Consider the following 13,476-nt stretch of genomic DNA (forward strand, 5'->3'; position numbering starts at 1 on the left):
AAGGGGCATTAAATCAATCAATTTAAACCACTCTGAGCTCCACAGCTCTTGCAAGGGGCATTGATATTGTCTTTTCATTCCACTGTAACCTCCACAACTCTTCCAAGGGGCATTGATATTGTCTTTTAATCCACTGCGACCTCTACCACTCCTCCAAGGGGCTTTAAAACAGTCTTGATAAGCTTCTGTGACCTCCATGTCTCTTCCAAGGGGCCTTAAAACCGCATGGTTAAACCAATCTGAACTCCACAGCTCTTCTAAGATGCATTGATATTGTATTTTTATTCAACTGTAACCTCCACCACTCTTCCAAGGGGCATTGATATTGTCTTTTTTTTCCACTACGAGCTCCACCACTCTTCCAAGGGAATTTGATAGTCTTTTTAATCCTCTGCGACCTCCACCACTCTTCCAAGGGTCATTGATATTGTCTTTTTATTCCACTGTAACCTCCATCACTCTTCCAAGGGGCATTGATATTGTCTTTTTATTCCCCTGCGACCTCCACCTCTCTTCCAAGGGGAATTAAAACCATCTTGTTAAGCTACTGTGACCTCCAAGTCTTTTCCACGAGGCATTGATATTGTCTTTTTATTCCACTGCGACCTCCACATCTCTTCCAAGTGGAATTGATATTGTATTTTTATTCCACTGCGACCTCCACCACTCTTCTAAGGGGTCATTGATATTGTCTTTTTAATCCACTGCGACCTCCACCACTCTTCCAAGGGGCATTAAAACAGTTTTGATAAGCTACTGTGACCTCCACATCTCTTCCAAGGTGCATTAAAACCATCTGGTTAAACCACTCTGAACTCTACAGCTCTTCGAAGAGGCATTGATATTGTCTTTTTATTCGACTGCAACCTCCACCACTCTTCCAAGGGGCATTAAAACCGTCTTGTTCAGCTACTGTGACCTCCACGTCTCTTCCAAGGGGCATTAAAACTGTCAATTTAAACTACTCTGAACTCCACAGCTCTTGCAAGAGTCATTGATATTGTCTTTTTATTCCACTGTAACCTCCAACACTCTTCCAAGGGGCATTGATTTTGTCTTTTTAATCCACTGCGACCTCCATTACTCTTCCAAGAAGCATTAAAACCGTCTTGTTTAGCTACTGTGACCTCCACGTCTATTCCACGGTGCCTTAAAACCTTCTGGTTAAAGCACTGTGAACTCCACAGCTCTTCCAAGGGGCATTGATATTGTCTTTTTTTCCACTGTAACATCCACCACTCTTCCAAGGGGCATTGATATTGTCTTTTTATTTTACTGAGACCTCCACCACTCTTCCAAGGGGCATTAATATTGTCTTTTTATTCCACTACGACCTCCACCACTCTTCCAAGGGGCATTAAAACAGTCTTGGTAAGCTACTGTGACCTCCACTTCTCTTCCAAGGGGCATTAACCATCTGGCTAAACAACTCTGTACTCCACAGCTCTTCCAAGAGGAATTGATATTGTCTTTTTAACCGACTATAACCTCAACCACTCTTCCAAGGGGCATTAATATTGTCTCTGTTTTCCCCTGCGACCTCCACCACTCTTCCAAGGGGCTTTGATATTGTCTTTTTTATCCACTGCGACCTCCACCACTCTTCCAATGGGCATTAAAACCGTCTTGTTATGCTACTGTGACCTCCACGTCCCTTCCACGGGGCATTGATGTTGTCTTTTTATTCCATTGCAACCTCCACCACTCTTCCAAGGGGCATTAAAACTGTCTTGTTAAGCCACTGTGACCTCCAAGTCTCTTCCAAGGGGCATTAAAACCGTCTGGTTAAACCACTCTTAGCTCCACAGCTCTTCCAAGGGGCATTGATATTGTCTTTTTAATCCTCTCTAACCTCCACCACTCTTCCAAGGGGCATTGATATTGTCTTTTTATTTTACTGTGACCTCCACCACTCTTCCAAGGGGCATTAATATTGTCTTTTTTATTCCACTGTGAACTCCACGTCTCTTCCAAGGGGCAATGATAATTGTCCTTTTATTTAATTGGAACCTCCACCACTCTTCCAAGGGGCATTGATATTGTCTTTTTATTCCACCATAAACTCCACCACTCTTCCAAGGGGCATTGATATTGTCTTTTTAATCCACTGCGACCTCCATCACTCTTCCTAGAAGCATTCCAACCGTCTTGTTAAGGTACTGTGACCTCCACGTCTATTCCACGGTGCATTAAAACTTTCTGGTTAAACCACTGTGAACTCCACAGCTCTTCCAAGGGGCATTGATATTGTCTTTTTATTCCACTCTAACCTCCTCCACTCTTCCAAGGGGCATTGATATTGTCTTTTATTTTACTGTGACCTCCACCACTCTTCCAAGGGGCATTAATATTGTCTTTTTATTCCACTGTGACCTCCACGTCTCTTCCAAGGGGCATTGATATTGTCTTTTTATTTAATTGGAACCTCCACCACTCTTCCAAGGGGCATTGATATTGTCTTTTTATTCCACTGCAACCTCCACCATTCTTCCTAGGGACATTGATATTGTCTTTTTATTCCACAGTAACCTCCACCACTCTTCCAAGGGGCATTGATATTGTCTTTTTATTCCACTCTAACCTCCACCACTCTTCCAAGGGGCATTGATATTGTCTTTTTAATCCACTGCGACCTCTACCACTCCTCCAAGGGGCTTTAAAACAGTCTTGATAATCTTCTGTGACCTCCACGTCTCTTCCAAGGGGCATTAAAACCGCATGGTTAAACCACTCTGAACTCCACAGCTCTTCCAAGATGTATTGATATTGTCTTTTTATTCAACTGTAACCTCCACCACTCTTCCAAAGGGCATTGATATTGTCTTTTTTTTCCACTGCAAGCTCCACCACTCTTCCAAGGGGATTTGATAGTCTTTTTAATCCACTGCGACCTCCACCACTCTTCCAAGGGGCAATAAAACCGTATTGTTAAGCTACTGTGACCTCCACGTCCCTTCCACGGGGCATTGATATTGTGTTTTTATTCCACTGCGACCTCCACCATTCTTCCAAGGGGCATTGATATTGTCTTTTTAATCCACTGCGACCTCCACCACTCTTCCAAGGGACATTGATATTGTCTTTTTAATCCACTGCGACCTTCACCCCTCTTCCAAGGAAGATTGATATTGTCTTTTTTTTCCACTGTAACCTCCACAAACTCTTCTAAGGGGCACTGATATTTTCTTTTTATTCCACTGCGACCTCCACCACTCTTCCAAGGGGCAACGATAATTTCTTTTTAATCTACTGCGACCTCCACCACTCTTCCCAGGGGCATTAAAACCGTGTGGTTAAGCTACTGTGACCTCCACGTCTCTTTGAAAAGGGGTATTAAAACCGTCAATTTAAACCACTGTGAACTCCACAGCTCTTCCAAGGGGCATTGATATTGTCTTTTTTTCCACTGTAACCTCCACCACTCTTCCAATGGGCATTGATATTGTCTTTTTATTTTACTGCGACCTCCACCATCCTTCCAAGGGGCATTAATATTGTCTTTTTATTCCACTGCGACCTCCACCACTCTTCCAAGGGGCATTAAGACAGTCTTGATAAGCTACTGTGAACTCCACGTCTCTTCCAAGGGGCATTAAACCGTCTGGTTAAACCACTCTGTACTCCACAGCTCTTCCAAGAGGCATTGATATTGTCTTTTTATTCGACTGTAACCTCAACCACTCTTCCAAGGGGCATTAATATTGTCTCTGTTTTCCCCTGCGACCTCCACCACTCTTCCAAGGGGCTTTGATATTGTCTTTTTTATACACTGCGACCTCCACCACTCTTCCAATGGGCATTAAAACCGTCTTGTTATTCTACTGTGACCTCCACGTCCCTTCCAAGGGGCATTGATGTTGTCTTTTTATTCCATTGCGACCTCCACCACACTTCCAAGGGGCATTAAAACTGTCTTGTTAAGCTACTGTGACCTCCAAGTCTCTTCTAAGGGGTATTAAAACCGTCTGGTTAAACTGCTCTTAGCTCCACAGCTCTTCCAAGGGGCATTGATATTGTCTTTTTATTCCACTCTAACCTCCACCACTCTTCCAAGGGGCATTGATATTGTCTTTTTATTTTACTGTGACCTCCACCACTCTTCCAAGGGGCATTAATATTGTCTTTTTATTCCACTGTGACCTCCACGTCTCTTCCAAGGGGCATTAATATTGTCTTTTTATTTAATTGGAACCTCCACCACTCTTCCAAGGGGCATTGATATTGTCTTTTTATTCCACTGCAACCTCCACCATTCTTCCAAGGGACATTGATATTGTCTTTTCATTCCACTGTAACCTCCACCACTCTTCCAAGGGCCATTCATATTGTCTTTTTAATCCACTGCGACCTCCACCACTCTTCCAAGGGACATAAAAACCATCTTGTTAAGCTACTGTCACCTCCACGTCCCTTCCAAGGGGCATTAAATCAATCAATTTAAACCACTCTGAGCTCCACAGCTCTTGCAAGGGGCATTGATATTGTCTTTTCATTCCACTGTAACCTCCACAACTCTTCCAAGGGGCATTGATATTGTCTTTTAATCCACTGCGACCTCTACCACTCCTCCAAGGGGCTTTAAAACAGTCTTGATAAGCTTCTGTGACCTCCATGTCTCTTCCAAGGGGCCTTAAAACCGCATGGTTAAACCAATCTGAACTCCACAGCTCTTCTAAGATGCATTGATATTGTATTTTTATTCAACTGTAACCTCCACCACTCTTCCAAGGGGCATTGATATTGTCTTTTTTTTCCACTACGAGCTCCACCACTCTTCCAAGGGAATTTGATAGTCTTTTTAATCCTCTGCGACCTCCACCACTCTTCCAAGGGTCATTGATATTGTCTTTTTATTCCCCTGCGACCTCCACCTCTCTTCCAAGGGGAATTAAAACCATCTTGTTAAGCTACTGTGACCTCCAAGTCTTTTCCACGAGGCATTGATATTGTCTTTTTATTCCACTGCGACCTCCACATCTCTTCCAAGTGGAATTGATATTGTATTTTTATTCCACTCCGACCTCCACCACTCTTCTAAGGGGTCATTGATATTGTCTTTTTAATCCACTGCGACCTCCACCACTCTTCCAAGGGGCATTAAAACAGTTTTGATAAGCTACTGTGACCTCCACATCTCTTCCAAGGTGCATTAAAACCGTCTGGTTAAACCACTCTGAACTCTACAGCTCTTCGAAGAGGCATTGATATTGTCTTTTTATTCGACTGTAACCTCCACCACTCTTCCAAGGGGCATTAAAACCGTCTTGTTCAGCTACTGTGACCTCCACGTCTCTTCCAAGGGGCATTAAAACTGTCAATTTAAACTACTCTGAACTCCACAGCTCTTGCAAGAGTCATTGATATTGTCTTTTTATTCCACTGTAACCTCCAACACTCTTCCAAGGGGCATTGATTTTGTCTTTTTAATCCACTGCGACCTCCATTACTCTTCCAAGAAGCATTAAAACCGTCTTGTTTAGCTACTGTGACCTCCACGTCTATTCCACGGTGCCTTAAAACCTTCTGGTTAAACCACTGTGAACTCCACAGCTCTTCCAAGGGGCATTGATATTGTCTTTTTTTCCACTGTAACATCCACCACTCTTCCAAGGGGCATTGATATTGTCTTTTTATTTTACTGAGACCTCCACCACTCTTCCAAGGGGCATTAATATTGTCTTTTTATTCCACTACGACCTCCACCACTCTTCCAAGGGGCATTAAAACAGTCTTGGTAAGCTACTGTGACCTCCACTTCTCTTCCAAGGGGCATTAACCATCTGGCTAAACCACTCTGTACTCCACAGCTCTTCCAAGAGGAATTGATATTGTCTTTTTAACCGACTATAACCTCAACCACTCTTCCAAGGGGCATTAATATTGTCTCTGTTTTCCCCTGCGACCTCCACCACTCTTCCAAGGGGCTTTGATATTGTCTTTTTTATCCACTGCGACCTCCACCACTCTTCCAATGGGCATTAAAACCGTCTTGTTATGCTACTGTGACCTCCACGTCCCTTCCACGGGGCATTGATGTTGTCTTTTTATTCCATTGCAACCTCCACCACTCTTCCAAGGGGCATTAAAACTGTCTTGTTAAGCCACTGTGACCTCCAAGTCTCTTCCAAGGGGCATTAAAACCGTCTGGTTAAACCGCTCTTAGCTCCACAGCTCTTCCAAGGGGCATTGATATTGTCTTTTTAATCCTCTCTAACCTCCACCACTCTTCCAAGAGGCATTGATATTGTCTTTTTATTTTACTGTGACCTCCACCACTCTTCCAAGGGGCATTAATATTGTCTTTTTATTCCACTGTGACCTCCACGTCTCTTCCAAGGGGCATTGATATTGTCTTTTTATTTAATTGGAACCTCCACCACTCTTCCAAGGGGCATTGATATTGTCTTTTTATTCCACTGTAACCTCCACCATTCTTCCAAGGGACATTGATATTGTCTTTTCATTCCACTGTAACCTCCACCACTCTTCCAAGGGGCATTGATATTGTCTTTTTATTCCACTCTAACCTCCACCACTCTTCCAAGGGGCATTGATATTGTCTTTTTAATCCCCTGCGACCTCCATCACTCTTCCAAGAAGCATTGCAACCGTCTTGTTAAGGTACTGTGACCTCCACGTCTATTCCACGGTGCATTAAAAATTTCTGGTTAAACCACTGTGAACTCCACAGCTCTTCCAAGGGGCATTGATATTGTCTTTTTATTCCACTCTAACCTCCACCACTCTTCCAAGGGGCATTGATATTGTCTTTTTATTTTACTGTGACCTCCACCACTCTTCCAAGGGGCATTAATATTGTCTTTTTATTCCACTGTGACCTCCACGTCTCTTCCAAGGGGCATTAATATTGTCTTTTTATTTAATTGGAACCTCCACCACTCTTCCAAGGGGCATTGATATTGTCTTTTTATTCCACTGCAACCTCCACCATTCTTCCAAGGGACATTGATATTGTCTTTTCATTCCACTGTAACCTCCACCACTCTTCCAAGGGGCATTGATATTGTCTTTTTATTCCACTCTAACCTCCACCACTCTTCCAAGGGTCATTGATATTGTCATTTTAATCCATTGCGACCTTTACCACTCCTCCAAGGTGCTTGAAAACAGTCTTGATAAGCTTCTGTGACCTCCACGTCTCTTCCAAGGGGCATTAAAACCGCATGGTTAAACCACTCTGAACTCCATAGCCCTTCCAAGATGTATTGATATTGTCTTTTTATTCAACTGTAACCTCCATCACTCTTCCAAAGGGCATTGATATTGTCTTTTTTTTCCACTGCAAGCTCCACCACTCTTCCAAGCGGATTTGATAGTCTTTTTAATCCACTGCGACCTCCAGCACTCTTCCAAGGGGCAATAAAACCGTCTTGTTAAGCTACTGTGACCTCCACGTCCCTTCCACGGGGCATTGATATTGTGTTTTTATTCCACTGCGACCTCCACTATTCTTCCAAGGGGCATTGATATTGTCTTTTTAATCCACTGCGACTTCCACCACTCTTCCAAGGGACATTGATATTGTCTTTTTAGTCCACTGCGACCTTCACCCCTCTTCCAAGGAAGATTGATATTGTCTTTTTTTTCCACTGTAACCTCCATAAACTCTTCTAAGGGGCATTGATATTTTCTTTTTATTCCACTGCGACCTCCACCACTCTTCCAAGGGGCAACGATAATGTCTTTTTAATCTACTGCGACCTCCACCACTCTTCCAAGGGGCATTAAAACCGTGTGGTTAAGCTACTGTGACCTCCACGTCTCTTCCAAGGGGTATTAAAACAGTGAATTTAAACCATTGTGAACTCCACAGCTTTTCCAAGGGGCATTGATATTGTTTTTTTTTCCACTGCTAACTCCACCACTCTTCCAAGGGGCATTAAGACAGTCTTGATAAGCTACTGTGACCTTCACGTCTCTTCCAAGGGGCATTAAACCGTCTGGTTAAACCACTCTGTACTCCACAGCTCTTCCAAGGTGCATTGATATTGTCTCTGTTTTCCCCTGCGACCTCCACCACTCTTCCAAGGGGCTTTGATATTGTCTTTTTTATCCACTGCGACCTCCACCACTCTTCCAATGGGCATTAAAACCGTCTTGTTATGCTACTGTGACCTCCACGTACCTTGCACAGGGTATTGATGTTGTCTTTTAATTCCATTGTGACCTCCACCACTCTTCCAAAGGGCATTAAAACCATCTTGTTAAGCTACTGTGACCTCCAAGTGTCTACCAAGGTGCATTAAAACCGTCTGGTTAAACCGCTCTGAGCTCCACAGCTCTTCCAAGGGGCATTGACAATGTCTTTTTATTCCATTGTAACCTTCTGCACTCTTCCAAGTGCATTGATATTGTCTTTTTATTCCTCTGTGACATCCTCGACTCTTCCAAGGGGCATTAAAACCATCTTGTTAAGCTACTGTGACCTCCAAGTTTCTTACACAGGGCATTCATATTGTCTTTTCATTCCACTGTAACCTCCACAACTCTTCCAAGGGGGATTGATATTGTCTTTTTATTCCACTCTAACCTCCACCAATCTTCCAAGAGGCATGGATATTGTCTTTTTATTCCACTGCGACCTCCACCAGTCTTCTAAGGGGCATTGATATTGTCTTTTAAATCCACAACGATCTCCACCACTCTTCCAAGGGGTATTAAAACAGTGTTGTTAAGCTACTGTGACCTCCACGTCTATTCCAAGGGGCATTAAAACCGCATGGTTAAACCACTCTGAACTCCACAGCTCTTCCAAGATGTATTGATATTGTCTTTTTATTCAACTGTGACCTCCACGTCTCTTCCAAGGGGCAATGATATTGTCTTTTTATTTAATTGGAACCTCCACCACTCTTCCAAGGGGCATTAATATTGCCTTTTTATTCCACTGTAACCTCCACCATTCTTCCAAGGGACATTAATATTGTCTTTTTATTCCACTCTAACCTCCACCACTCTTCCAAGGGGTATTGACATTGTCTTTTTATTCCACTGCGACCTCCACCACTCCTCCAAGCGGCATTAAGACCATCTTGTTAAGCTACAGTGACCTCCACAACTCTTCCACGGGGCATTGATATTGTCTTTTTATTCCACTGCGACCTTCACCACTCTTCCAAATGGCATTGATATTGTCTTCTTAATCCACTGCGACCTCCACCACTCTACCAAGGTCATTGATATTGTCTTTTTATTCCACTGCGACCTCCACCACTCTTCCAAGGGGCATTGATATTGTCTTTTTAATCAACTGCGACCTCCACCTCTCTTCCAAGGTGCATTAAAACCTTCTTGCGAAGCTACTGTGACCTCCATGTCCCTTCCACGGGGCATTGAAATTGTCTTTTTATTCCACTGCGACCTCCACCACTCTTCCAAGGGGCATTGATATTGTCTTTTTAATCCACTGCGACCTACACCACTCCTCCAAGGGGTATTGATATTGTCTTTTTAATCCACTATGACCTCCTCGTCTCTTCCAAGGGGCATTAAAACCCTCAATTTAAACCACTCTGAACACCACAGCTCTTCCAAGGAGCACTGGTATTGTCTATTTATTCCACTCTAACCTCCACCACTCTTCCAAGGGGTATTGACATAGTCTTTTTATTCCACTGCGACCTCCATCACTCTTTCAAGCGGCATTAAGACCATCTTGTTAAGCTACAGTGACCTCCACAACTCTTCCACGGGGCATTGATATTTTCTTTTATACCTCTGCAACCTCCACCACTCTTCCAAGCGGCATTGATATTGTCTTTTTAATCCACTGCGACCTCCACCACTCTTCCAAAGGGCATTGATATTGTCTTTTTAATGCACTGCGACCTCCACCACTCTTCCAATGGCATTAAAACAGTCTTGTTAAGCTACTGTGACCACCACGTCTCTTCCAAGGGGCTTTAAAACCGTGTGGTAAAACCACTCTGAATTCCACATCTCTTCCAAGGGGCATTGATCTTGTTTTTTTTTTCCACTGCAACCTCCAAAACTCTTCCACTCTTCCAAGGGGCATTGATTTTGTCTTTTCATTCTACTGCGACCTTAACCCCTCTTCCAATGGGCATTGATATTGTCTTTTTAATCCACTGCGACCTCCACCACTCTTCCAAGGGGCAATAAAACCGTCTTGTTAAGCTACTGTCACGTCAATGTCTATTCCACGGGGCATTGATATTGTCTTCTTATTCCACTGTAACCTCCACCACTCTTCCAAGGGGCATTGATATTGTGTTTTTAATCCACTGCGACCTCCATCACTCTTCCAAGAAGCATTGAATCCGTCTTGTTAAGCTACTGTGACTTCCATGTCTATTCCACTTTGCATTAAAACTTTCTGGTTAAACCACTGTGAACTCCACAGCTCTTCCAAGGGGCATTGATATTGTCTTTTTATTCCACTCTAACCTCCACCACTCTTCCAAGGGGCATTGATATTGTCTTTTTACTTTACTGCGACCTCCACCACTCCTCCAAGGGGCATTAATATTGTCTTTTTATTCCACTGTGACCTCCACGTCTCTTCCAAGGGGCAATGATATTGTCTTTTTATTTAATTGGAATCTCCACCACTCTTCCAAGGGGCATTGATATTGCCTTTTTATTCCACTGTAACCTCCACCTTTCTTCCAAGGGACATTAATATTGTCTTTTTATTCCACTGTAACCTCCACCACTCTTCCAAGGGGCATTGATATTGTCTTTTTATTCCACTGTAACCTCCACCACTCTTCCAAGGGGCATTGATATTGTCTTTTTAATCCACTGCGACCTCAACCACTCCTCCAAGGGGCTTTAAAACAGTCTTGATAAGCTTCTGTGACCTCCATGTCTCTTCAAAGGGGCATTAAAACCGCATGGTTAAACCACTCTGAACTCCACAGCTCTTCCAAGAGGCATTGATATTGTCTTTTTTTTCCACTGCAAGCTCCACCACTCTTCCAAGAGGCATTAGAACCGTCTTGTTAAGCTACTGTGATCTCCACGTCCCTTCCACGGGCATTGATATTGTCTTTTCATTCCACTGCGACCTCCACTACTCTTCCAAGGGGCAGTGATATTGTCTTTTTAATCCACTGCGACCTCCACCACTCTTCCAAGGGACATTGATATTGTCTTTTTTTTCCACTGCGACCTTCACCCCTCTTCCAAGGAACATTGATATTGTCTTTTTTTTCCACTGTAACCTCCACCACTCTTCTAAGGGACGTTGATATTTTCTTTTTATTCCACTGCGACCTCCACCACTCTTCCAAGTGGAATCGATAATGTCTTTTTAATCCACTGCAAACTCCACCACTCTTCCAATGGGCATTAAAACCATCTTTTTAAGCTACTGTGACCTCCACGTCTCTTCCAAGGGGCACTAAAACCGTCAATTTAAACCACTCTGAACTCCACAGCTCTTGCAAGAGGCATTGATATTGTCTTTTTATTCCACTCTAACCTCCACCACTCTTCCAAGGGGCATTGATTTTGTCTTTTTAATCCACTGCGACCTCCATCTCTGTTCCAAGAAGCATTAAAACCGTCTTGTTTAGCTACTGTGACCTCCACGTCTATTCCACGGAGCCTTAAAACCTTCTGGTTAAACCACTGTGAACTCCACAGCTCATCCAAGGGCCATTGATATTGCCTTTTTATTCCACTGTAACCTGCACCACTCTTTCAAGGGGCATTGATATTGTCTTTTTAATTTACTGCGACCTCCACCAATCTTCCAAGGGGCATTAATATTGTCTTTTTATTCCACTGCGACCTCCACCACTCTTCCAAGGGTCATTGATATTGTTTTTTTATTCCACTGTAACCTCCACTACTCTTCCAAGGGGCATTGATATTGTCTTTTTATTCCACTGCGACCTCCACCTCTCTTCCAAGGGGCATTAAAACCATATTGTTAAGCTACTGTGACCTCCACGTCTCTTCCACTAGGCATTGATATTGTCTTTTTATTCCACTGCGACCTCCACATCTCTTCCAAGTGGAATTGATATTGTCTTTATATTCCACTGCGACCTCCACCACTCTTCCAAGGGGCATTAAAACAGTTTTGATAAACTACTGTGGCCTCCACGTCTCTTCCAAGGGGCATTAAAACCTTCTGGTTAAACCACTCTGAACTAAGCAGCTCTTCCAAGAGGCATTGATATTGTCTTTTTATTCGACTGTAACCTCCACCACTCTTCCAAGGGGCATTAAACCATCTGGTTAAACCACTGTGTACTCCACAGCTCTTCCAAGAGGCATTGATATTGTCTTTTTATTCGACTGTAACCTCCACCACTCTTCCAAGGGGCATTGAAATTGTCTCTGTTTTCCACTGCGACCTCCACCACTCTTCCAAGTGGCATTGATATTGTCTTTTTTATCCACTGTGACCTCCACCACTCTTCCGATGGGCATTAAAACCGTCTTGTTATGCTACTGTGACCTTCACGTCCCTTCCACGGGGCATTGATATTGTCTTTTTATTCCATTGCGACCTCCACCACTCTTCCAAGGGGCATTAAAACCGTCTTGTTAAGCCACTGTGACCTCCAAGTCTCTTTCAAGGGGCATTAAAACTGTCTGGTTAAAACGCTCTGAGCACCACAGCTCTTCCAAGGGGCATTGACAATGTCTTTTTATTCCATTGTAACCTTCTGCACTTTTCCAAGTGCAAAGACATTGCCTTTTTATTCCTCTGCGACGTCCGCGACTCTTCCAAGGGGCATTAAAACCGTCTTGTTAAGCTACTGTGACATCCAAGTTTCTTACACAGGGCATTGATATTGTCTTTTTATTCCACTGTAACCTCCACCACTCTTCCAAGGCGGATTGATATTGTCTTTTTATTCCACTCTAACCTCCACCAATCTTCCAAGAGGCATGGATATTGTCTTTTTATTCCACTGCGACCTCCACCAGTCTTCTAAGGGGCATTGATATTGTTTTTAAATCCACAACGATCTCCACCACTCTTCCAAGGGGTATTAAAACAGTTTTGTTAAGCTACTGTGACCTCCACGTCTATTTCATGGTGCATTAAAACTTTCTGGTTAAACCACTGTGAACTCCACAGCTCTTCCAAGGTGCATTGATATTGTCTTTTTATTCTACTCTAACCTCCACCACTCTTCCAAGGGGCATTGATATTGCCTTTTTATTTTACTGCGACCTCCACCACTCTTCCAAGGGGCATTAATAATGTTTTTTTATTCCACTGTGACCTCCACGTCACTTCCAAGGGGTATTGATATTGTCTTTTTATTTATTTGGAACCTCCACCACTCTTCCAAAGGGCATTGATATTGTCTTTTTATTCCACTTTAACCTCTACCATTCTTCCAAGGGATATTGATATTGTCTCTTTATTCCACTGTATCCTCCACCACTCTTCCACGGGGCATTGATATTGTCTTTTTATTCCACTGTAACCTCCACCACTCTTCCAAGGGGCATTGATATTGTCTT

The sequence above is a fragment of the Phyllobates terribilis genome, unplaced genomic scaffold, assembly GCF_046119375.1.
Source record: "Phyllobates terribilis strain yellow unplaced genomic scaffold, ASM4611937v1 Scaffold_44__1_contigs__length_10104851, whole genome shotgun sequence".
NCBI lineage: Eukaryota > Metazoa > Chordata > Amphibia > Anura > Dendrobatidae > Phyllobates > Phyllobates terribilis.